The sequence below is a fragment of the Meles meles genome, chromosome 7 (assembly GCF_922984935.1).
Source record: "Meles meles chromosome 7, mMelMel3.1 paternal haplotype, whole genome shotgun sequence".
NCBI lineage: Eukaryota > Metazoa > Chordata > Mammalia > Carnivora > Mustelidae > Meles > Meles meles.
In genome coordinates this window covers 144,439,448-144,460,489 of record NC_060072.1, presented here as the reverse complement: position 1 = coordinate 144,460,489, position 21,042 = coordinate 144,439,448, and positions in this window count along the sequence as shown.

The window sequence follows — 21,042 nt, the reverse complement described above, 5'->3', positions numbered from 1 at the left end:
TGGATAGATTTCCATTTTTAAGAGGCTACACTGGCTGCTTCTGCCCAGAATGGACTCTGGAAAACAAATGTGTCATGAGAAGCCCACGGAAGAAACTGCCCTGGTCCGGGCAGCAAAGGATGGCGTCCCTAGAGAAAGGCAAGCGGGTGCCCCGCTGGAGACTCTGATGCTGGGGATCAGACCGCGAGTGAGTGGCTTGCGGCAGCACACAGTTAAAAGGCATCGTTTGAACTGCATCCTGGAGAACATTTTCAATATTCACAGTGAGCGATTCTTGGGGGATAATGTAATAACCTGGTTTAAAGCATTTACCTTGTCTTGGCTGTAAACGTGTGCAATCACTTTCATAACCAAGGACTTGCTTTCTGCAGCCCCAGGGCACACATCTGTCACCAAGTAACGAGGCTCGGGTTAATATACAACGTCCCCAAGGATGGGTCCCCCTGGCAGAAGCGATTCCAGGGCTGCCCCTCGAGCAGATCTGGAAGAGAGGACCCCACCTTCTCCTACTCCAGCCAGGTGAGGTTGGCGCGTGTCTTCATCACTTCACTGGCACAAGGAACACCTGTGTCGCCCTACCAGGAGCAACCATGCCCTCCCTCACTCCCCTCCCCCCACCCTGCTTGCCTCCTACCCAGCTCTGCTGGAGACATTGCCCAGTGTGCTCCTGCGGCTGCGGGCTCAGACCCGCCGCCAGGTTCTCGCTGAAATTCCTGGGCTCTAGAGGGCGCCGGCCAACGCTCCAGGTTCAGGTTCAGGAGGAGCGCAGGGCCACATCTGTGGAGATGCAGAGCGGAAGATGGACGGAGTCAATACGGGTAGACTTTGGAATTACCCCCATGCCCACCCCGTCCATATAAATCGTATGTAGTCCGTGCTCGCGGTACCTTTTCTTTTGAAAATGCAAATTGGAAAATGCCAAGTGCGGTCGAACTGAGATACTAGAGAATGGTCTTACATTAACACAAATTTCCTGTTTCCTCACACACCATTTCATCTGTAAAACCGCGCGCCGACGCAGCCGAGCCAAGCAGCGGGGCTGGGGTGGGCGGTGGGGAGTCGACCAAACACACAGCCCTCCAAGGACAGCCAGGGGCCCCAGGGCAGCCTCGGCCCATCTCCTACAAAGCCTCCCCCTGCCCCAGGAAGAGGGAGCTACAACCCCTCCGCGGGCAAGCTTCGGGGCTCTTCCAAGGCAAGGACCGCATTTATTAGAGTATTTCTGTGTTCCTTACCTCTGTCCCCTGTGCAGCCCTGCTGCCTTTTGTCTGAGTTTCTGGCTTTGTCTGCAGCGCGTCCCAGATGAACTGCTCCCGAGTTGGCCTCAACCTGTTCCTTCGCGGAGCCCTGTGGGCCTGGCGCCCTGCAGCCCCGAGATTTGGAAGAAGGTCCACGCTGGACCCATTCCGGAAGAAATGGCGCGTATTCCCCGCTCGGAACTTTGTCCGACGCACATGAAATGACACTACGTACTCGTTTGGCCACTTGCTGTTGGCAGATGCGGGACACGCCAACCCAGATAGGGTGCCTGGGTATACGGAGTGTTTTAGACGAAGGAGTTTGAGAACACAGCAGAAGCAGGAGGTACTCTGACTTTTCCCTCCTTCTCCTCTGAAGGGGTCCCAAGACCCTCATGTGAGGGTCTGGTGGCCTTTCCCTTCAAGAAGCAGGAGTGCTGGAACAGGAACACAGACCTTGCTGTGTTTCCTTGTTCACTAGGCACACTGGGCTCTTGGTCCTGGTCTATCCTGTCTTTCCACTCCTGTCCACTCTGCCTAAAAACACTCAGAGTCAACGGCTTCCTGTGGTCTTCATTTCCTTAGGAGGGCTCCGAGTCAGTTGAACTTGTATATTGAACACACGTGTATGCTTTGCTTCTGTTCAGCTGTCTTTGTCAGTTCAATGATCAGACATGGCCAGGGACCCTAAGAGGGTCCAGAGAAGCTTTTGTTTTCACCCTTGACTCTGTCTTCATTTAACAATGGGTGTGGACATCACTCTGTAGCTACATCAAGCTTGGAACTCACATTTATATATTTTGTGGATCTATGCATAAGTTTATCTGTAAGACTGTATCCATGTGCTGTGACCAAAACATAGGGTTTGTTTTTTTTTTTAAGATTTTATTTATTTATTTAACAGAGATCACAAGTAGGCAGAGAGGCAGGCAGAGAGAGAGAGGAGGAAGCAGGCTCTCTGCCGAGCTGAGAGCCCGATGTGGGGCTCGATCCCAGGACCCCGAGATCATGACCTGAGCTGAAGGCAGAGGCTTTAGCCCACTGAGCCACCCAGGCACCCCCAAAACATAGGTTTTTTTTGCTTTTTGTTGCTAAGGGGAATTTGCCTCACTTGGGTCAGTCCAGAAATCCCTACAAGAGGAATCTCTCCAAGGAATTTATGTCCATGAACAATCACCATCCATACACTGCAGTCTCTATTCCACGGACATTGGAGATTATTAAGTTTTTTAAAGTTCATGAATCGTACAAATCAAAATGTATATATATTCTGAATAAACAATGGACTTTAGTCAATAATGACTTATCACCATTGGTTCAGTCGTTGTAATATATGCACTACACTGTTGTACTATGTTAATAACAGAGGAACCTGGAGATAGGATATATGAGAACCATCCTCTCAATTTTTCTATAAAACTGTCGGAAAATTGTAAAGTCTATTTAAAAATACTCCTAGATAGTATCTTGTGTTTTTGTGTATCTTTACCAGTGAAGCTGAACCTATTTTCACACGTATATAAATCATTTGTCTTTTAATTTCTTTTCAGTCCTTTTTCACATCCCATGTCTAGCTATCAATAGATGATCTTTTTCTCCAAAATTTCTAAGTTTCTAAATAGTTTGGGGTATTTGATTTTTCACTGTCTATGAAATTTGGTCAAATCTGTCCAGTTTTGAAGCCTTTGGGATTTTATAGCTTTCTTAGAAAAGACCTACTCAACCCACCATTGCATTTAGAAGAATATTTATTCACAATTGACCTAAAATATTTCTTTATCAATTAATCGATGGACTAATTATATTACTCTACTTGGACTCCTACAGCAACATACCACAGATGTAGGGGCCGGGTCACAGGGGTGGTGGAGAGGTGGAGTCTTAAACAGCAGACATTTATGTCTCCCAGTTCTGGAAGCCGGAAGTCTGAGAAAGGAGGCCAGCAGGGTTGGTGTCTGATGAGACGTCTCTGGTTGGCTTGTAGACAGGTGCCTTCTTGTCTGTCGTGTCTTCAGTTGGCCTCTTCTCTGTGCAAAGAGAGAGACATCGCTGGAGTTTCTTTAATGGATTAAAGGATATTAATCCATTGCATCAGAGCTTCTCCCTGTGACATCATTTAATCTTGATTGCTGCTCTGAAAAAGTCATAGCTCCACAGATGGTCACGTAAGGGTTAGGACGCCAACATATGAATTGGGGATGGCAAGATGGGGGCGCACGGCTCAGCTCCTAGTACCAATGAACAGATCTTTATGGATAAGGGATTAAATATTTTATACCATGCTCGCTGATAGAGAGGACATGGTCTCTGATACCTGACAGTTTCTCATCTAGTCTTATTGATATGGAATGCCATTTATAAGGGCTAGAAATCTGCAGATTTGAGAGCTTCCCCCGAGGAAAGAGAACGTTGTGTGATGTCTACACAGCAAAGCTTCAGCTGTACCTCCCAGGACGCAGGGCAGTGACTTGAAGTTGACTATGTCCGTGCAGTCCTCAGTCTCTAATCAAAGGAGACTCATGAGGTGGATATGAAGGTGAGTTCATAAAATATGGCAGTGAAGGAGGAGAAAGACAGTGAAGATTCTAGAAAATATTGGTGTGCCAATAGGAAATGGATGTTTCCTGAGACTTGCCAGAAGGTACACACCACCCCCCGGGGACAGAAGGATCAACTTCATGTATATTGTACATATTTTACCCCTGAAATACTCAAAGCATTTTTAAAATATTTGATATCCTCTCATAATCACACTGATGTAGAAAAGAAATACCTATCTTTGGGCTTTAAAAAAAAATTTAGGTGTTGATAGACACATACAGGGATTCACGATCATTCATTCATTAATAAATATTATGCTGAATACATCATTTGCACACAAGAGCATAAGATCCGTGAGAAAGTAACAACTAGTAGACAGAGCACCCACCTGGAAAAAATTAGGTCTTTGAGCTGGAAGGCAATGGGAACTCATCAGCTTGGAGAAAGAGTCACACTCCGCTGTGGCAGCCATGGAAAACAGCGGCCCCCGGGGTCCCCAGAAGGATCCACAGGACCCTTCCCACAGCAGGCCCTGAGGAACCACCCCCCCCCCCCCCCCCCCCAGTGCTGGGTTGGTGCACCCACCGACTCTGCCCCTTGTACTGGTGTGTGTTGCTTCCTCTAATGCTTCCATTGGCCACAAGCAGCCTGAAAGCTCATGTCATCCCACTGTTGGTTTGTTGGTTTGTCTTTGAGCCTTCTTTTTTACTATCAGTGTCGTAAGAATAATGTCCGTAGCTATGCATCTGCAACATCATTGTTATGGCTCCAAAATAAGGAATTTTTCCAAGCATCAGAAACTCTGCATCTATAGTTTGTAGATCTTAGGCCTTGTCAACCTCCGTAACTGTTATTAGATAGACAGGTGATGGAGAGCTGATAGATGATAGATAGACAGATATTGATAGATAATAGACGATAGATAAATGATATAGATAGATAGAGAGAGATATACAGACATACATCTCCTATCAGCGTTGTTGCTCTGGGGAACCCAGACTAATACAGTGGATATCCAGAAAGGGGTTTTAAGAAAACGCACTGAACAGACAACCCAAATTAGCAGTGTGGACTATGTATGCCTAGTTCTCCTTGCTGAGGCCGGAGAGGCTGAAGTAAAAACAAACACTGGTCACACTGTGATTACAGGAGACGGGGAGTGTGACAAGAGATCTCCAGTGATGCTGACGGCTACAGCACCTGAGTAACGTCCGAGTGGACGACCGCCATGAACTTGACTTCACGCAACACTGCCTGTTTATACCTAGAGTATCAGTCATGCTTCAGAATGGCGGTGCTGCTCTTAGCCTTGACCAAGGATTCCTCAGTGCAGGTGGAAGGCAGAAGCCTGGGGCCCAGGGAATAGTGTTTCCCAGAGAACCCTCCAATAGCAACCCTCTCTCTGTTCTGATGGGCGTCCGCGGAGAGTGACTCTGGAAAGCGTTCTACTTGAAGGCTCCCTTTGGTGCAGGAGGCTAGTGATGATGATTAGCCTTGTCATTATGATCAAGCCATTCATTTTATCATGATTATTTCATTCTCCCCATCCAGAATTATGCCGGGTCTCTTGTAAGAACTTATTTCCAACAATTATCTTAACAGCTCTGTGAAGTTGTTAGTACTGTTTCCGTTTTGTAAGTGAGGAGTTTGAGATTCTGGGCGGGTCTGGGAATTCCCAGGTGACAGAGTCAGTGGGAGTCAGAGTCTGCTTGACAAGTGGGTCTCTTCCCCTTTTCCTCCAGAATGTTCTAGCTTCACGCTCATTCCAAGGTGAGCGTAAAGACTGAGGGTCTTCAGTCTACAGCAGAGATGGACAAACTTTTTCTGGAAACGGCGAGAGTAAATATTTTAGACTTGATGGGCTGGTCAGTGGGAAGCTGTTTAACTCCTCATTGTAGCATGAAAGCAGCCTGAGATGGTACAGAAACCAATGAGTATGGCTCTGTTCCAATAAAGCTTTATTGGTAAAAACAGAGGGAGGGCAGATTTGACCTTGGGCGGTGGTTAGTCCATCCCCACCTGCAGGAAAAACAGATGGGAGAAATGGTTGCAAGTTGGAAGAATGTAGCAATGACAAATTAAAGACCCCATCTTTACCCTCAGATTCTTTAAAATCTAGCAAGGAATATCAGGTAAGCCTAGAAAAAAGGGAAAAACAAAAGCCCAGGGATTCAGAGGGAGAAAACTTAGAAAAATGTAAAATGAATGTAATGCAAATTATAAATTTCTCGGAGCAAAACTAGCTGGGCACAATTAAATAAACCAAGTGTCTCAGACAAAGTAGGTGCAGAGTTTGAGGCAAAGTAGGGGGTGAAGAGAAAGAGAAAAGGAAGGACATCCCAGGACTTAGATTTCTGAAATTTGCATGACTGAAGACACCAGCAGGAAGGACCACAAAAGGACAGGTAAATAAGCAAAGGCATTTGTGGGCTTAAAAAAAAGAAAAAAAGGGAAAAAGCACACCCTGAGTAAAATTTCATACTCCCCCTCCAGGAGACTGCCTATTAAAATAAATGTCATCTGCCCAGACTCACAAACGGGTAAGTCTGAATTATTGATCACCCTGTGAAAGTCTCGGTTCAGAATGTTCCCCGGGTTAAGGCAATAATCCAGCCCATTTCCCCAGCCTGTGCCCTGCTCTTCCATCTCGGCAGCAGAGTCTGTTGGCCTGAAAATGTCAACCAGGACACGGTTTTACCTGGAGCCTCTCTCTCTCTCAACATAACCCTGGGCTCTTCCGCATCGTCATAAGCCATGGCCTGAAAGCCTCAGGAATCCGCTGGCAAAAAGGAGAACAGGCCCGGTGCCATTTTCCTGCAAAGTCATTTTCAAGTGGAAATTGGACGCTGTTGCCTGACGGGGCTTTCCGTCTCTGCATGAAGCACTGGACTCAGCAGCCTCCAAACCCCCGGCTCCGCGCAGGGCAAACAATTTGGTGCTGGGAATGACAAATCCCTGTGGTGAGAGCACTGGGAATTGGGGGCCGGAAAGGTGTGCAGAACTACGGGGGTGTCAGATGATCCCCACCCCCAGCTCAAAGATGACCAGACTAACACCTTGGTGAAGAGGGCCAAGCAGGTGACAAAAGTTACCACCCAGGAAAGAGCACCATCTCCCCCAAAGGAAATAGGATGGGTTGAACCATCAAGCCCATGAGACAGAAATGGTCCATCACCCCAGTTTACTGTTCTCTTCTCGTGTTCAAACCCACCCTGGGCTCCCTGACCTTGGCCCTGAGCTTCAGCTGAAGCTCACCTCGTGGTAGCAACTTTGCTCTTAAATCACGTTGACTTTCTTGGGCAAACTTTACGTTTGAATCTTAACATCCTTCCCTCTAAAGCCTTGTATCTAATGGTACCAAAGCCGAGTTTCGCGATCACAGTCCGAGCACTGGAATCAGCGTTTCTGTCTGTCTAGGGGACACAACCATGGCTGTCACTTCATTCAGACCCCGTCGCTGTGACACTGAATGGGTCCTGTCTGTCCCAGTAGCCGCAGACTGGGTGGTGTTTCCGAGCCTCTGAAGCATGCCCTACTAAGTTGTGGTGTGCTTGAGTAAAACACACACCGGACAGAATGTCAAAGAATGTCACTATCTCATTCGTGTACCTGGGTTGCATACTGAAAAGATAATATTTTGGGTATATTGGCTTACATAGAGTGTTTATATGAAGTTAACTGATTTCCTTTAAATTTTTTTTTTAATTTTTTAAAATATTTTATTTATTTATTGTCAGAAAGAGAGAGCACAAGCAGGGGGAGAGGGAAAAGCAGGCTCCCCGCTGAGCAGGGAGCCCGACGCAGGACGTGATCTCAGGTCCCTGGGATCATGACCTGAGCTGAAGGCAGATGCTTAACCCACTGAGCCACCCAGGCACCCCTCCCTTTAACTTTTTATTTTATTTTATTTATTTGACAGAGAGATCACAAGTAGGCAGAGAGGCAGGCAGAGAGAGAGGGGGAAGCAGGCTCCCTGCTAAGCAGGGAGTCCAATTCGGGGCTCAATCCCAGGACCCTGAGATCATGACCTGAGCCAAAGGCAGAGGCTTTAACCCACTGAGCCACCCAGGCACCCCTCTCTTTAACTTTTTAAATGTGGCTCCTGGAAAACTCAAAATTACATTTGTGACTCATATTCTATTTCTTTGGGGACTGCCGACCTGGCGTTCCAGAGTCCATAAGCAGGTGGCAAAGAGAAGTAAGCTCTGAGGTATGGAATCATGGCAAAACTCCACACATGTGTTCTGAGGGAGACATGAATTCACAGACGGCGAGGAAATCTAACAGGTTGTTGTAAAAATTGCCTTCCTTTCCGTCTTTGGTAAAAATGGAATTATTTGTTAAGTTCGCTGTTTAACATTTGCTGTCTCTGATTTATGAAATGGCTTTGCCTCTCCTGTCTTGAAAGGAGGCCCTCGTTTTGAGAAGCAGGCCCCCTCTAGGTTGGGGAAGCCTCACCAAAGGGTCTTGGGGGGCTTTCTCCCTGAACTCACAGCTCCTCAACAGTGCCGGCCCCGAGAACTTCTGAACAAATACTCATTACATGTTCAATGTTAAGTGTTTAGTGAATTGAAGTTTGCTGTGTTGGGTACCACCGATAACTTTGGTCATAGCTTTGAGACCAGATCGTGGTCATCATTTTTCCACACTTGAGAATACCCCAAATAAAATGTTATCCTAGACAAACTTTAAAAAAAAGTCAGGTATTTTTTAGGACAGTGATTCTTACAGTGGGGTAGGAATGAGATGGGACTTTTCCAAACAAGACAGGCTGCCCTATGGATCTCTGTTCCTTGTCATTGATGGGATTGTTTTATGGCCTCAGGCATGACGAGTTGAACCAAAGATTAAGAATCAGTATCTGAGTGCAAGTCACTAAGTCACTACTAAGTCACTACCAAGTCACGACACACTACTCAGTTTGTCCAAGGCCGTCTTCAGTCCATTCCCAGGCTGGACAACCTCATGGGTATACAGCCTGTGCCTTCACATGGGGGCCACGGGGCAGGGATCTGCTGTCCCTGTCTTGGCATTCTAACAAACATCTTTGAACTGGTGTTTCGTAACTGAGGTCTGATTGGACAAGGGAGCAGGTGCGCGAGCCGAAAACTGTCACCCCGCAGGCATGTCCGCCGTTCGGTCACCCCTGACATGCAGCATCCGGGGTGCTCCCTGAGCCCAGAATTCCAGCTCACCATGATCTGTGGAGTCACAGTCAATGCCAGGCCAGCGTGCTCCAACCGTGATGTAGTAAGCAGCCCCAACAGTCTGTCCTTTCCATGTGGAAAAGAACTTGGCTTCTGATGCAAGAAGGAAAGCAATGGCCCTCAAAGACTTGGGAGCACCTGCGGAATCCTACTGTATCCTTCCCTACACATTGGTTCCCTGGATGAACAGCCACGCGCACCCGCAGGGATGCCGAGGACAGAGGCACGGATAGGATCCCGGGGCTCCCTTTCCTTTCGTGCTCTCTCCCATCCTAAGCTCAAGGTGGGTAGTGTTGCTGGACGTGTGCACATCGAGAAGCCAAGTAAAAGTAGTTGAGTTGGCGGTGGGGGGGAGGGTTGTGGTGGTGTCGCTAAACGCCTCCCGGGAACACACCTGCAGCTTTAACAAGGTGGGTTTACCATGCATCCCAGCAAGGAACTCCCCTTGCCAGTGGGGCTCGGGGGCAGTCTTAGAGGGTGTGAGGACCCGCTGCAGGACTGGGGCTTTGGCTGGGTGACTTGGGGGAGGACCTAAGGAAGCGGACGTATGTTCTGGATTGGATGTTATCATGAAACAGGGGCAACTGAGTGAGTGGGTATCTTAAGAAATCCTATTTATCGAAGCGGCAGGGTCGAGTGAGCCTACAACTGAAACAGCTACAGGCCTAGCGTCCTTCATTCAGCTAGAGACGGCCGTGGTGGGTGTTTTGTGAGCTGCGCGGTGACCTGGTTGGAGGGGACATTCTGTGAGATTATGTCCAACAGGAGAACGCACGGCTTGAGTGTAAGCATCCGATCTGTTGGCAAGATCACTGAGACCAAGCTGTGAACGCCAAATCCGGGTCCCAGACGTCCAAGACTGCTTCTCCCCGCATGAAACACGAACTGTGTAATCTTACGGATTCTGCATGGAAATTATGTTTAACGATATTTGCATTTAAAACCGGCATGCACGGGATAAAGCTGAACATGGTAACTCAGGCTAACAATTTAAATGTTTAATTTTTCTTTACTTCGATCAACATTAAACAACAAATAATGATAATTTTAAAAAGTCAAGAGAGGTTGAGAGAGACCATGGAGGAAAAGAAACAGCTTTACATTTTCGTGGCTTTAATGACACCTTTTTCTGCTTCTTGAACAAGGGGCTCTGCGTTTTCATTTTGCACTGGGAACCACGCATCACGTCGCCGGCGCCGCACCCAGTTCTTTATTCCTTTAACCCTTGACAGTGCCCGAAGGAGAAAGTCTTAAACCCCCAGGTTTTCTTTTGTCCTTTAGAGATCACCAGCCACAAGGGGTCCCCCAGGTCAGCGAATGTCACAGGAGTTCAAATCCCTGCGTGTTCCTTTGTAGGGAGCGCCTCGGTGGGTGGGAGACAGCCCGCTGGCCTCCTCTCCTCTCTCCGGGTCCTAGTCCCCAAGCCCTTCTTTTTATGGGGTGCAAACAGAAGCAGGAAGGTATGGAAGGGGGTCGCCCCACCCAGGGTACCCCATCTGTGGGTCTGATTCCACTGCTGAGAGCTTGCCCTGCCATTACCATGCCTTTCCGTCGAGAGATTGCCTTTTCTATGTCCTAGGCCGATATCCAAGTTGCTACTCCCGCTTCTGATCAATATCTTATTTATAAACAATTTTCCACTGCTTATCTCCTGGCGCCCTATGAAACCTCTCGTCCCAACCTCTGATGACATTGATCTCTGATACAGATTTAGAGTGAATCCGTTTCTTAGAAAGGCCTTCCTTTATCCCTTACAGAAAATACAGCTTGGCAAAATAATTTAGAGACAGATATTTGAACAGAGATTTCAAGTGACTTCATGCCACAACAGATGAGACCGAACAGATAAGGTGCACTAGAAAATTCAGAGCTTTGGACGCACCCTCCCTTTCTTTTTCTTAACAAGAACACCTGCCAGTCTTACAGTGCAGTGTTTGGAGGGCTCTGCTCCGTGCACAAAGAGAAGACTAAGGCCGATGTTGGGGTTCTGTATCTGCAGGGAATTCTGACGTGTCGTTCCGGGTCAGTGTAATTAGCACGTGAGACCTCAGGCACTGACCACAGGATCGGCAGTCACCATCTCCCCATCTAGACAATGAGTGTCATGAGGGCATTGGCTCTGAGGGACGATCATAGTGTCCAGCACGGAGTGGGGTTCAGGGTCCCTGCTCAGTTATCCTCACTGACTCGGGCCTGTACAGGGTTGGGGTTTCCATGATGATATATTTCAAAATCAACAGGGCCAAGCTTTCTCTGAAATTTGCTTGGGGTCCCAGCCTTTCTTTTTTATATCAATGTTTAATTATGAAAGTATGTGTCTCCCAGAGAAACAAACAGGTGTAACAAAATCGCTCGTCTCCCACTGCCCCAATCCCTCTTTGGCACATATTCTTTGAAACTTTTCGATCTGGAAGCACACACGCACACGTGCACACACACACAGTCACGAGGGCAAATACACGCACCCACAAATAGCATCGTTTTTAGTAAAGTGTGTTCATTTTCTTGTCTCTTTAGTTGTGGTGGAGATGAGTCCTTGGAAACCATATATTTTTTTCATGCCTTCATGCCATACATGAGGACTCAGATGCCCGAGAAGGTCCAGTTACTTATTGGGGGAAACACGCTACGCAGTTTTGACAGTATTTTCCATTGTGAATCTTTATAAATGGGTTTCCTGGGACAGCACCAGGCCCTCCCTAGGGTGGCCTAGCAGAGGACTGATATCCTGTGGTTTTATCAGATCTCCCACACCAGTCGATTACAAGACACACAATCATTTTATGCAGTACTAAGAAAAAAAAATAACACACACACAGAAATTGCTAAAATTTCTTCCCACTTAGGAAATGATGATTTGTATTACATCATAACTCCGTCACCAATGGACAGCCTTTCCAGGATGCTGTCATCTGGGGATTAGAAGCATCGATAATACAGCTCTTTTAAAAACGAAACCAAAAAGTTCTCCACGGTTGTCTGGGATTAGTTTTCAGACTCCCTTGCCCGGCTGGGGTGACAGGCAGTCCTGCGCCCTGTCTCGGGGAGGAGCCCCGGGCCCCCGGCACGTGGCTGTCCTCCTGGAGATCCCAGAAAGCCCCTAGGTGGGGCTTGGCAGGCACGTGAGGAATCACAGCCGTTCCTTTCACGACCAATAATTGTGTTCCCGATCCCAAATTTGTGCCTCCTTCTGTCTTTCTTTGTACTTGCGAACGTCTCCTCCGGATGCCAAATCATCATGCAATCCTTCTCAGAGACATTTCTAGCGCCCATTAAACCACTGAACACATGTGGTGGCAGCGACTCACGGGACATGGTTGAAGAGGCCGAGACGGGAGGAGATGTGAACACGCTGGTGTGAGCAACAGCAGTCGTGGCTTCCCCGGGATGGCTGCCGGGTCCCACTGGGACAGCACCTACCGCATTCATCAGAAGAGGCAGCCTGCTTCCCGCTAAGATGGAAAGGGGGTGGGGAGGAGAGAGGGATCCACACCTTAGAAATTACAAAGCAAGAAATACCTCCGGTCTGGGTCAGGGTTTCTCCTGGGGAAGCCAGCTGTTCTAGCCGCTGAAGCTGGGATCTGATGTTCCCATTCAAACTAGAAAAGGGCCTAAAACACCTCCCGAAGAAGAGGGAGTGAAGGCAGGTTTCAGAAAGATGTCTGTAAGTCAATATCAGCAGCTCTCAACCCTGGCCGCTCATTAGACGCAACGGAGGAATTTCAAAAGAACACAAACCAGCAGGGAAAAAAAAAAAAAAAAAAAAGCTAACCCCAAACGCATTCGATCCAAATGTCTTCGGTGGGGCCTGGGCAGCAGACGGTTTCGGAAAGCTCTCTAGGAAGTGCCAGTGTGCAGGCAGGGAAGGAAACCCCCGAGGAGAACAGAAGGACATCAGCTATCTCTTGGATTTCCAGAAAGTGCAAACGCTCAGTGAAGAGCACGCGTCTTCCTCGGAAAGGTCTGGATGCGGCTGCAGGCGGGACTAGGGTTTGTTTCCTGCAGATGTCCCTGGTGTGGGCCCCTCTCCCCCTTTCTTTTCTTGCTTCCTTCTCTTCTCTTTTCTGTCCCTCTCTCTAATGTCAGGCTGGCAATCTTGCCGCACTGATCTATTTTAGGACAGTTACACACTGAGCTTTTAAACCTTTCAAACTGTGTTAAACCATGAACGCCCCATCATGCATAGAAAATAGACTTTCGAGGATTCTCGGAACGCAAATCCAGGCTGCAGGTGTTTGGACATCCTCCCCGCCCCCGCCCCTCCATCCAGCGAGTCAGTTCCGCTCTGCGTCCCTCTGATGCTTGGAGATGCCTCCCTGGCCCACCTGGCTCTGACGGTGAGGGACCGGAGCAGCAGCCCCGAGATTTTGCGGGATTCCAGAGGCTCAGCCCAACCGCTTGTTAGCTGCAGATGACACACAGCAGATCCAAAGGAGGGGACCCAGGAGCAGTGCCAGGGACCACAGCTCCGAGAAACACTTATCACAGCCCTTGTCTGGCACTTCCTGGGCTGTATTCCCTCTCATGGTGCCAGGATTGGCCTTTGTCTACCAAAGGCTTGGGGTCTTTTTCTTAAAAAGGAGATCTTTTCTTTATCTTAAAAAGGAGAGATCTTTTTCTTTAAAGGGAGATCTTTTTATAAAGATCCTCCTTATCCCCACCCTTTCGCAACTACCCTTTTGTTTTTGGGTTTTGGGTTGGTTGGTTTTCTAAGCTCACAGACCCTGCATGATTACGAAAGAGAAAGCAAGCTGATTGGGAGCGATTCAGCTGGAAAGGGAGAGCGAGAATGTCACTCCTGGAAATTGGGGGAATTGTTTCAAATGCGTTCTCCAAGCACCATCCATGTATTTTCAAGGAAAACAGACAATACTGTGCTCGTTTTTTAAACTTCTCTGGAGCTTTTTACGGAGGGGACATCGTGGGCATCTGCATATTTTATTCCGATTTTGACAGGATAATTTAGATAATCATCTGTTTAAGAGAATTAGATAATCACACCTCTGGAAGGTGATCCATTTCTGCCTGTGTTCAGGAGCTCTCTGATCGGCAGTGAGTATTCTCTTCTCTTAATGGACTTGGGACGCATTTCTCGTTGTGTAACTTTCCTTTCACAAGACGAAAAAAGGAGACATTGCCCTACCTATCAGAGCCAGGAAAAAGAGAAATCTATTACCTGAAATCCCTTCTCCCTTCGCTTCTTCACACGTGGATGGCTTTTCTTAACAACCATGGCTCTCAGTAGAGACTACAGCTCATCTGAGTGAGACAGAGACACAGTTTATAATGAATCCTCAACAATCTATGCGATTATGCGTCATGTTCTTCAAGTCACAGAAGTCGTGGCAGAGCATTTGTGGCCACCTCATACAGTACAGTACGTATTACGATATGAGGTTGAGCCCAGTGCTTTTACCCTCATTAGGCCTCCGTTTCTCTGTTTATGAAAGGAGATCTTTAGAGCATCTACCTCGTAGGGTTTTGTGGGGATTAAAATGAATATCGAGGAGGAGGCTAACTGCTGGGCATTTAGCTAAGCAGATGATAACGTGTAGTTAGACGCCATCGTGTTCTCCCAACGTGCTATGGGTAAGAACAAAGTACCGGTATTTCCCAAAACCTAACAGTTTACCTTCTCAACTTGTGTCTGCGGTCCTAAACGGAGAGACAGAATTCACAGAGCACGGGGAACCTGACTTGGAATCTGGACCCATTCCTGATATTGGGGAGAAAAATTCCTGTCCCCTCAAGGTCCTTCTGGCTGGACCCAGGAGCAAATTGACACGAGCCAGATTCACAGGAGAAAATCCAATTTAACAGCACACCTATCACACCTATCAGGAGTCCACACAGACAGGGAAATTTCACAGTCAGGCAAAATGAGGCATATAAGTCATCCCGAACTAAGGAGAAGGGAGTGGGATTCTGGGACCCCAAAGGGAAAGAATGCAATTCACGGGAAAATGAAAAAAGAGCAAGCGTTTGGTAAACACGTGTTTGCTGGGACACTCCGAAACCACTAGGCGAAGAGAGGACTTGGATCGAGCAGGCTTCCCCAGGCTCCTCCCCGTCTGCCGAACTTGCCTCCTGTAGCCCATATCCCTCTTCCTGGAGCAGGTTCTCCACCTAAAATTTTTTTAGGCAGTTGTGGGAGAAGAAAGGAGTTTTTCCTGAATCTGCTGGGTCTGGATGGCTTTTAACTCAAAATAATCTTTGTGCCAAGTGGCCCATCATGGGTCAAACCGCCCTTGGCCCTACACTGTCTACAGGCGGATTTGAGGCTGTAATGGGACCCAGAAGCTTCTGAGGCTCCCTTTCTGTGAGTTCACTGGAGTCCTCCTCCACATCTTAATCCCCAGAACCCCCAAGAGCAATGCACCATACAGCCACCGAGCTTTTCGTGGTTTTCAAGCACGCCAACTTATAACATCCCAACAATTCATCCGTGCTGACCAAGAAAGAATTCACGGAGACTTTAAGCCACCAGGTGTTTACCTTGACAATTAGCTTTAAGCCTCTGGAGACATAGACTCGGGTAGAAACCGGATTCGTGTTCGAAGGAAGACAAGGGGGGAGGGGCAGGGTTATGTGGGCGAAAAGCTATGAATGTAGGTCTCGTTCAGGTCCTCTGTGCCAAACGGGGACTGCAACTGACCAGACAGGGCTTGGGTGGGACAACACGCAAACGGAGGACTGAAACTTCTCAAGTCTCAGGGGCTCTTTCAAGGGAAGGAGGCTGCCTACCCAGGTGTCATGGTGAGGACAGAGTGAAGTCCAGGCTGCAGGCTTGCCACTGGCTGGGAGGTTTTTAAAAAGGTTCATGGTTTTGGGGTGCCTGGGTGGCTCAGTGGGTTAAAGCCTCTGCCTTCAGCTTAGGTCATGGTCCCAGGGTCCTGGGATTGAGCCCCGCTTCGGACTCTCTGCTCAGTGGGAAGCGTGCCTCCCGATCTCTCTCTGCCTGCCTCTATGCCTACTTGTGATCTCGGTCTGTCAAATAAATAAATAAAATCTTTAAAAAAAAAAAGTTCATGGTTTGTCCGATGAGGATGTGCATAAACTCCTCCCCCCCCCCCTTATGGCCTCCTGACCCTATTTTGGGGGAGGGGAAGACATTCTTAGCTGGGCTTGCTTGGTCCATCATGAAATCTCCTTTCATATCAGCAGTACCATTGTTAGAGAAGGAAAAGCCCCGGGACGTAGGTGAGCTAACTGCTGCCCCACAGTGACAGAATTTGAGGAATGGGACTAGTTGTGTCCCGTGTGCTAACTGTATCCCCCATAACAAGATCAAAACAGCCTTATTAATATCACGGAGGCAGGCACACAGCTAAGAATCCCCAGATTATTTTTTTATCTTGAAGTTACTGAGTATTGCTATGGGGACACAGCCCCCTTGTAGTATCCCTTTGTTGCCTGGCTTTGCCAAAAAAATAAAACGCATGAGTATTCCAACCCTCGCCTTGGGCCTTCTGCCTCGACCGCTTCCCGCTTGTCACTTGCAGATTTTCACCTGCTGGGGACTATCCACATGGACCTGCTTTGGTGCTTCCCGTCTTCTTTACCCACTTGACGTTTCTTGAAGCGGACGATGATTGGGGGTGGGGGGTAACACAAGGCTAGAGAAGCAAGTGTTGAGTGAATAGATTAGGGAGCGGGGTCAACGAATCCACTCAGAGGAGACACTGCCTCATAAGGAAGAGCTTATATCTCCAATGGCGAGCCAAATCCGCGTTCTCCTGGGCAGTTAACGAGTGACAAGCTCCGGGAGGCGTGCCCCTTCTCTGGGGGAGATGCTGGTGGTCTCCAATGGCCTCGTGCGTCCCCGGAATGATGACATCGTGTTCCTATTTAAAACTCAAGGGTATAGCACCTTTTTCTATCTGAGCTGTTAGCTTTTAAAAATACTTAAAAACCAATCAGCAACTAGATTGCATCTGGAGAGCTATTTCAATTAGAGAATGGAGGCAGTTCCTCAGCAACCAAAGCATTTAAGAGTAGCAAAAATTAATGTGCATTTTAATGCTGATTTTCAGAGTATAATACACTTTGTAATTCATTTAAATGTATTCTGTGTGTTCTATTCTAGCTTCAGGCACAGCGGCAGTCCTTGAGACATCGTAAAACTACGTTTTAAAAGTTTTTTTTTTTAATAGAAAAGTATTTAAAAATCTCCGAAAGAGAAACCAAGTGAAAACATAATTGGTCAGAATCTGAGTACAGATGGGTTCTCCTCCTTGAATAACGCCACTTAGAAGCTCTCCCGTTGAATGATATGCAGCCCTTGAAGAGACAACCTGCAGTTCGGGTCATATCAAATAAAAAAAATAATAAAAACCCTCATCTAATTGCCTTTTCTCTTCCCCGCAGGATTTCGGACACAGTCTTTAGACTTTCTCTCTAGAAGCCACACTATTTCTCGGAAGCTACCGAGCCGTCAGATAAATCCAGTAGAATTAGTGTCTCCACGGATGGCGTGTTTTAAGACTGAGGTAATCAAACCTAAATGTTTTGCCCCAGAGCAATGGTAAACAGTACATATGTCGGCAGCCCAGAGGAAGGAAAGTCGGCAAAGCAAACAGCTGTTTTTTGCTCTGTGGTTTCTGCTCTCTGCCAACCCCACGATGGAATGGATGTGCGAGGGGAAGATGGGAGCCGCCGGCACGGGGTTGGGGGAGGGCGTAGGGATGGGGGGGCAGAGCTGCAGGGGTGGACGTGCCAGCCTGGGTCCCCACTCTGCAGTCCTCAAGAAGAAATTAGGGGAGGGGTCACGGCAAGCAGAGGACATTAATGGCAGAAGAGCCGTGAGCCCCCCTCCTTCCCTCCCTTCATCCTTTCACCTAGCCAGTGGCCTCACATCTCCGGAGGAGAGGATGGCAGACTCGGAAAGATCTGCCCCCGGCCCGTGGGACGGCAGACTCGGAAAGATCTGCCCCCGGCCCGTGGACGCAGTATTCCTTGGCTTTGTCCCGCAGCCATCACAAGACAGAGAGAACACATCCCCGGGATAATTTCCGACTTTGCAGAGGCCCGGACTCGGTATTGTTTGTGTTTCCCTTGCTGGATGGACGTCCTGATCAGGGAAGAGCAAGGAGGGAGGAGACTGTCTGCCTTCCGCAGAATCCTCCCTCCTGAAGTTCCTGCCTCTCCTTCCCTGGAGCCCGCATGGCTGCAGAGGGAGCCAACCGACCTTGCACCCAACCCAGAAGAAGCTCCTTCCCCAGCCCAGCCAGTGCACTGCCCCTGTCGGAACGGCACTGGTGTTCTGGCTCCCTGAGCAGAGAAGACCAAAAAGCCATGGGACAAGCACCTAGGGAGCACTCACCATGAGCGCGCACTCTGAGGGTGCTAGGGAAGGGACGACGGGGTGAGCCACAGCTCACTTTGTTCATCAACGAGAACAAAGTCCCACGGGTTGGAAAGATCTAGGGACTCCACGTCCCTCACCCAAAAATCAACACTCCCTCCAGCTTCAGAGGAGCGGTTACGGGGTTTAGTTGAACTCAAAAGTCTCATTTTGCACCATAGCTTGGAGTATGGGATGAACATCCCACTGGGATCGCCCGGCCTGTGATCCTGAGAGGGAGGAAACCGACGGTGGGAGATTGAAAGAAACTGCAGGCTAGCTCCTCGCCTGCCTCCCAGGCTGGTCCGTAAGAAGGTTTTTCTGAGCTCTGGGTTTCCTTTAGTTGCCTCTGCGGTCACCAAAGGCTCTACAGTTTGCACGCAGAGCCCTTCCAACACCAGAGCCCTCGGTCCGGGTTCCAAAGGGCTCCCTGTCCCCAGGCAAGCCTCCTGAGAAAGTCCTGACACCACCATGGCAAGACCTCGGTTTGCAGGCTCCCTCCAAGGAAACCGTGGGGTCTGCTTCCGAGCTGCGCACAGGGGCGGCTCCCACTGCAAGCCCCACTGCTATTCCCGACGGGGCTGGGGACAGAGAGAGCTATTTATAAGCCTTCTGGTGGCAATTTCCACAACTAGGAGGTGAGGCTGGTTTCTGATGTATGCCTTTCCAGCCAGCTGTCCCTTGTCATTTTACACATGCCGGCGTGACATTTCCCTCCAGCCAATTTAATCCTGAAAAGTTTTGTTTCTTTCACACGTGAATGAAAAGTAAGTCTTTGACTCACATCATCCCTCGCCCCTCCTAAAACCGTAATTTCACGGGTTCCACCTAATTCGTACACACGGATCTCACTCAGCGGCCGGGAGAGCACGTTAACTCATACCGCTCACTACAAGGAGCTTCTTTTCGGGGGGGCGTTGGGGAGAAAGTCATTAAGAATTTGAGGAATCACTGGAATTGGAGAGATTTTTTTTTTAAATAAGTGTTCCTTTTCCACATATTTCTGAAAGCTAAAAATACGGCACAAGCTTGTACTTGCAGCGAGTTGAAAGCTAAGCAGATTGAGACGTAGACAAGGGGAGGATAAAGTCCAATGATCTAAATGTCTCAAGTCAGGGTGGGGGGGGATGCCAAGTGCCCAACCATGGGAAACAGAGAGTCGCCCGGAAATGAAAACCTGAATCACGGAATGGATGGACCCACGTGTGGACAAGGGCGAGACACAATCTGGACGCTCCAGAAACTTCCGCTGTTGTAAATCATAACAAATCTCTGAGACTCTCCAGAAAGGCACCATGAGTCCCAGCCTCCTCCCCTCCCAACCCTGCCCCCTGCTCATGAGTCCATTCCCGTGTGACTCTGCATGCGTTCCCGTTCACACTGCCCTCTTGGTGGCCCTGAGGGGGGGTTGCCTTTGAGGACGTGAAATCACACATCACGGAATGGATGAAGAGATGAATATGAAAGATACTGTAACTGTGAAATTCTTTGAGTTCTTTGAAATAAACCCGCCACCCACACAACAGAAGTAATATTTTAATTTCAGACCGAAGGTGGGAGAGACGAGGGGCCAGCGTTAAGGAAAATGTGTCCCGGAATAGAACGTGCTTCCCACGTCTCTGCCTCTTCAGTGTGTTCATCCAGTCCTCATTCAATAAACAGGCAAATAGATTAATGCGCGAGCCTTGAGCGAGGGGATAAAAATAGGATTTTGAACTTTTCGGAGAATGGAAGAATTTAAATAGGATGCGACAGGAGCCAAGATGGCAGGGACCAAATTTCTTGATTCAAGTGCTACGAGGTCCCAGATGGTTCTCACGTTTTCTTTGTACTCTCAGTTATTGAGATGGGAGTCGGGGGCCGGTTCCGACAACAGCTGCCACAAGACGCGAACAGTCCGAAAGATTCACAAAAATCCTCGTGAAGCTCTGCGGCACCTCCCAAAACACTGTAAAATCCACTTTTTATAAAATTACAACATATTGCAAGGACACAGAAAAGCAGAGAGAATAAATTCTGTTAAATGGAACATTTCAGCCAAGCACCAAGCTCTGGCTTTAACTCTTCCTTTCGAGAAATAACCACATTCATGAAATTGATGTTTATCATTCCTAGGAATTTTTTTAAAACATTGAACTTACTGGCTGGTGTATGTCTCCATAAATTATGCATTGTTCTGCATCTTTCTGTTTTTAAATAAATACTACTACATACCTTACCTATCTTCCCCTAACTTGCTTTTCCTTCTTGTGTTTGGGGGATTTGTCCCAGGTTGATTTATGCAGCTCAAGGTAATTTATTTTAACTGATGGGGAATCTTTATTATACTTTATGAATAGGCCATGATTTACATCTCCATTTTCCTGGTGCTGTGCATTTCAGTTACTTTTCTTGTATTTATTTATTCTCATGTTCCCAGACAAGGCTTCCCTGAACATTTCTGTTCCTGTTTCCTTGAGATTTCAAGCAAGAGTAACCCCAGGGCAGTGGTTCTCAATCCTCCCCACACAGTAGAAAACCTTAAGAAAAATACTGCCTCCCCCCCAGCCCCACATTCAAGATTCTGATTGAATTGGTCTAGGGTATTTCTGTATTTTAGTGATAGAAAAGAAAGAAAAGAAAGTTATAGATTAGAAAATACTGGGTCGTGATACAAACTATAAGGGAAATGAAACAGGGTAATCCTCTAGAGTCTGGATCCAGGAAGAGTGTC